General features: G+C 33.9%; 1 protein-coding gene across 10 annotated transcripts in view; it reads left to right on the top strand.

Moving 5' to 3' along the window:
- Positions 1-5741, top strand: part of PHF14 (PHD finger protein 14) — a 171952-nt gene that overhangs the window by 57323 nt on the left and 108888 nt on the right. The gene's annotated exons all lie outside the window — the stretch shown is intronic.

The following is a 5741-nucleotide window of genomic DNA, read 5'->3' on the forward strand; positions in this document are numbered from 1 at the left end:
TGAATCTACCTTTAATACAAGGGTACATATTTTGAACTTTATCTGACATTTCTTTTGGTGTATCTGTCAAAGAAAAAATTATCAATGAGCTATGTGGGAAAATAGTATGGGGATAGTTCAAGAAACAAAGAAATATTCAAGAATTAAAAAGTAAAAGAGGAATGATCTGGTTTTAGAAAATGCTTCATGTATTGTTTCCTCTTCCAGAGGTACGACTTTGTAACATCTTAGATTGGCTCACACATAATCTTATCTCCAGTATAGCAGTATCTCAGTGACTATTCTCTCTTTTATTACTAAATACAAATAGGAGGACTAAGTCTAAAGAATAGAGTTGAAAAGCATATTTTTATTTACCTTTATCTATTATTTACTATGTATTTTATATTAATCCACTTGTCATAACTACCCTATTACTCATTAGTTACTGGTCTCATTGCCTTACAGATGAAAAACTAAGGCAGAGTTTAAGTAACCTGCCTAAAGACGTACAGCTTCTAAGTGATAAAGCCAGGAACCAAGCTTACGTAGATCGTCAGCCCATACTTTTAATTTTCTTATTATGCTGCCTTTCCAGACAAGATTGCTAGTAATTGTTCCTGGCTCTTCTTTTTAGGCCAGAATTAGAGGCCTCCCATGCTTCCAGCAGCTTAGTGACTAAGAGTTTGGTCATGAAAATGGAAGTCACTCTGAAGAATTAGTGGCTTATACCACTATTGGCATAGCTGGGGGTGTGGATCTCAAGAAAACTGTCACTACAGCTTGCATGAGCTCTGGCGAATATCAGAGAAATTGTCAATGAAATATTTATCATGAAGCACTGAGCAGGTGGTGGGAGCTGACATTAGGTCAGAGAACTTGACAGTGAAGATCTCAGCTTGAAGAGCCCTTGTGAGTGGCAGAAAAATGGGTTTGTGTGGGGCAGTCTGCAAAGCCTGCCAATACTGAAGTGGAAGTTAATGGAAAGGTCCGTAAGGCTGTAGCATTTGAAAAAGTCAAGCACCTGACTCCCATGACCTCCGGAGAAAGTGACCTTCATTTTACTGACTTATTTCAAATCTGAAGTTGCTAACATGGACTACGCAGGGAAGGGGACTATGGGAAATGTGGTTTCCCACCTTAAAGTAAGGTGGTGGTGGTGGTGGTGGAGGTGTGTGCCAGACTGACCGCAGACAACCTGGCACGGTAACCAACTGCAGTTTTAAAAAGTGCCTAATGTTGTGCTTACTTGGCACATGGTAGGTGCCCTAAAAAGTGGCATTTTCAGATCCCTTTCCCCTTGCCTCTTCTCTTTCCTCTTTGAGGGCCATCATAATGTCTTTTTCATTCGTATTCTCCGAGCTCTGAGTATGCAGTAAGTTCTCGATAAAGTGGTTAAATGAATCACTGACAGTGTAAATACAGTCACTTGAGGAGTTGTAAACTACCAAGAGGATTACCTGAGTGTAGGCCAAAGAAAGTGAACCTGGGCTTTTTACAGGCTGAGCATTATTTAAAACAGAATACTGTTAACTCCTTCCTTGGCTTACTGGATATCTATCCAGTTGAGCCCTCATGATGTTTGCCATTCATTTATGAGTGAGCCACAGGTTTTCCTCTCCCTTTGGTTTTTAAGTTGATTAAAAAAGAATAACGGGTGAAATAGAGAATTGTATAAAAAAAGTTCTTGTGATAGATGATATGTCAGTCTCTGTTACCCTGTGACTTTCTTCCTCTCTTCCTCTTTATTTAAAGAAGCAATGCAAATGAACATAGGGCTTTTCTCGTTAGAGACTTTGGTAAGGAGTCCCTTTGATTTTGATTGCATTAAGCAAATCTTTCCTTCAGAATTCCTATAATTTATGCCTTCTATTGTCAGTATCTTTTTCGAAAGTTGGCTTTGATGTAATTTATTCATTTTTTAGTTGTTGAGGCTATGCTTTAAATCCGTACATTCAATGTATGTAGTTACATCGTTTTGCAAAATAACTTTCATATGTCTAATTATACATTCTAGAAAAAAATTAGTTTTCTCCAGTAGTTTTAACTTTTGTACTGATAGCCAATAATAATAATTAGAGATAATTTTTTAATACATTTTTCATTTATTGTAGGAATGAAAATGTTCAGTCTTTGGGACTGGAATTTCATTTATCATAATATAATTCATCTTCTTTTGTACTGGGATAATTGCTTTTCTTCTCCTGCATGAAAGCCTTTTCATAGGATAGTGAATTAATTTATATACTAGCCCACCTTTAAATGAAAAATGACCATACTTCATATATAGTGTTTCTGATTCCTGTTATTTGGATTAAAATTTTTTTTCTTGTATTTAAAATGTTATGTGGTTCTGCTCTTTCAACTATGTATTTTTATTATAGTACTTCCATTCCAGTATATTTCCATTTCATTCCATTTCAAATAGTATATTTTTCCTTCTGCCTTTCCAGGCTGTTTCCTTGGCATTGAGCCACAACTTTGTAATCTCATTGACCTTGTAGGTTGCTGTTTTACTGATCTGTGATGCATTCAATGTCTAATATCACATAGTCTATTTTACGATTTTATAATATTCTAGTTTTAACACTTATTTTGTTTTTACAACTTTTGAGATCCCAATAATTCTACAGTTGTTTCATCCATTCTAACTTTGCTAATTTTCAGCTTTATCTCATAGTACTCATGGACTGTGATGCATGCAACATAATTCTCAGTCTCAGTGATTTGATCTTTCGCTTATTTGTCCTCTTGGGTAAATCCTCAGAGTCCAGTAAAGGGAAGATAGTACTTTAAGGTGAACTTTTATTTATAATATATAGAACATGAATTTATGCTATATTTTCTTCAGAGGTGTCAAAATTGTAGGCAATTATATTTTACGTGATTGCTTTGATCATATTTATTCCTGAGTTGAATAGTTCTCTATGTTAAGCAGTAAAAATTGGCTGCATGGGAATTTGGGTCTTTGTATACTCTCTAGTCTTTGCTTATGACTCCTTGTCCTATTCTTGAACCATGAGCAGGTTAATGTTTTTCAAGACGTATCTATTGAGCAACTAATAATGGAAGGCACTGGCAATAGATGAAAACTAGAATGCCAAAATGAAGACATGCCATATGCCCTCTAGGGCTAGCAAGTCGACCCCCTAGAAAATGTAATATAAATTAGAAAGTACAGTTTCTACATGAGAGGTATAGTTAAACTGCCCTGGCAGGTAATGTGATAGTTCTGAAATGGAAGAGGAAAGATGAAAGATTGAGATGACCAAGAAATACTACAAGTTTACTGTTACTAGTAGGAAAGTATTCTACTGGATGGGAAAGTCTTCATTTTTTATTGCCCAAAGCCTGGGTATTAATAAGGTGACATTTTTAAAGTAAAAGCAAGCCGGACATTTGTAAAAGCTTTGGAGCCTTTAGCATAAAATTCAGTGTAAGAATTTTGAACCGTATTTGGATATCAAAATACCTATAGCTTTCTTTCTTACAACATATTTTTATAACACGTATCTTGATGGCAACAGGTCTGGCATTACTAACCTGGCAAAACTTTAAAGTTAATTGGATTAACTGCCTTTGAAGATGGAAGAAGGGGGCCATGAGCCACGGAATGTTGGCATCCTCTAGGAGATGGAAAAAGCAAGCAAACTGATTCTCCTTTTAGAGCCTTCAGAAAGGAATATAGCCTGCCCACACTTTTATTTTAGCCCAGTGATACCTATGTTCCCATGTCAGCATTCTGATCTACAGAACTGTTAAATCAATACATTTGTTTTAAGCCACTAATTTGAGGTAATTTATTCCGGCAGTGATAGAAACTAATACATAGAGTGACTTCTACACTTCTTTTGACATTTAAAACTGAAATGGAAAAAAGATTTATAACACTACATAATTTTTACTTGAAGCCATAGATATTGGAAATGAATGACATATGCATTCAGACTTTTGGAAAGTTCCAATAGTGCAGTAGTTCATTCATACTCAATTACTTTATATCATTAAACAATAAAGAGTCAGTGGGGTGGATATTACAATGTTTAATTTTTTCATCATTGTTGGAAGTTGAAATAATTTTGTAAGTGGCATTTTAGCTTTATTTAGATATAACTTAAATATAAAATTTAATCATTTAAGCAGTAATGGAAAATTTATTTATTATTTTTTAAAGTTTGCTACAATTAATATTAACTCCTGATCTAGTTATGGCTGATATTATTTATAACAGCTTCTCTGTGGTATAATTCAGATACCATACCATTCACCCATTAAAGTTGTACAGTTCAGTGGTTTTAAAATACCCTATACCATTAGCAGTGACTCCATTTTACACTCTCCCAATCCTAAGCTTTAGGCAGGTATTAATCTACTTTCTGTCACTATAGATTTGTCTATTCTGGATACTTCATATAAATGGAATAATATATACTCATTTATAACTGGATTTTTTTTCACTTAGCATATTTTTAAGATTTACTCATGTTTAGCATATATCAGTACTTCATTTCTTTTTTTTTTTTGTATAATATTCCATTATGGATATACCAGATTATATTTATCTGTTCATCTGTCATTTGATAGACGTTTGTGTGCGTGTGTTTTTTTTCCTCACTTTTTGGCTGTTATAAATAATGCTGCTGTGATTCACTTATAAGTTTTTGCATGAACATGAGTTTTCATTTATCTTGGTCACATAACTAGGAGTGGAATTACTGCATCATATTTAACTGTAATTTTAACATTTGAGAAATTGCCAGACTTTTCCAAAGTGGCTATACTAGTTTTTGTTCTCACTAGCTGTACACGAGGGCTCTAGTTTTGGCATGTCCTTACTAACACTATTTTCTGTTCTTTTGATTATAGCCACCTACTGGGTGTGAAGTGGTATCTCATTGTGGTTTTGATTTGCATTTCTTTGTTGGCTAATGACACTGATGATATTTTAAAAGAAAAAAATGGTGCAGCCCCTTTTCCCTCTTTTATCTGTGATATGTAACAGTGCTAAAATGATATTTCTAGTTGGACCCTCAAACAAATGAAAAATGACTGAGGTTAATTAATCCTCTATTATTGCCACCATCCCCCAATTTTAGTTCAAAACTAATGTGATATCACAATGAAATTCTAGCAAAAAATAATATGATATTACAATGAATTTCTAGAAAGATACTCTAAGGAATAATTGAAAGAGTACCCCCCATAGCACTATTTTCTTTTAATGCCCTTATCACAATTATAATTACAATTTTTTGCATGTTTATCACTTTATTAAATGAATGGACTCTTTATATAATAATAATGACCTGGTCATTTATCTTTAAATATTTAAGCTTCTGTTATGTGAATGTTAAGATAAGTTCAGATAGTAAAACTGGACCAACAGAATTATCTTACAGTGGAAACTGCTGTTTGTTCTTTGCAATGGTTAAAGCTATGAGACTATCAAAGATATTTTAAAGAGTTTTTGGCATTGGATAGAGAGAAGATTATATGAAATAATATTTGATTTTAATTTTAAGGTATGTGTGAAATAACCATGATTAAATCTCCAAATTCCTTTGACCTCAGCATGTTGTAGGTCCTTTACATTTCTAGTCCAATAGCTATCTTTATTCTCGGAGTTACCCAGCAGCCTAGTTACCCAAGTACCTCCTGCTATCACTTACAATCCCAATATCTTACATGGATTCTATGTTTAGTCATTTTAGTAATGCTTTTACTACCATCCTTGATTCTTTTTTCTTCTTGCTAATCTGAAC

This window comes from Pteropus alecto, unplaced genomic scaffold (genome assembly GCF_000325575.1).
Source record: "Pteropus alecto unplaced genomic scaffold, ASM32557v1 scaffold21, whole genome shotgun sequence".
NCBI classification, from domain to species: domain Eukaryota; kingdom Metazoa; phylum Chordata; class Mammalia; order Chiroptera; family Pteropodidae; genus Pteropus; species Pteropus alecto.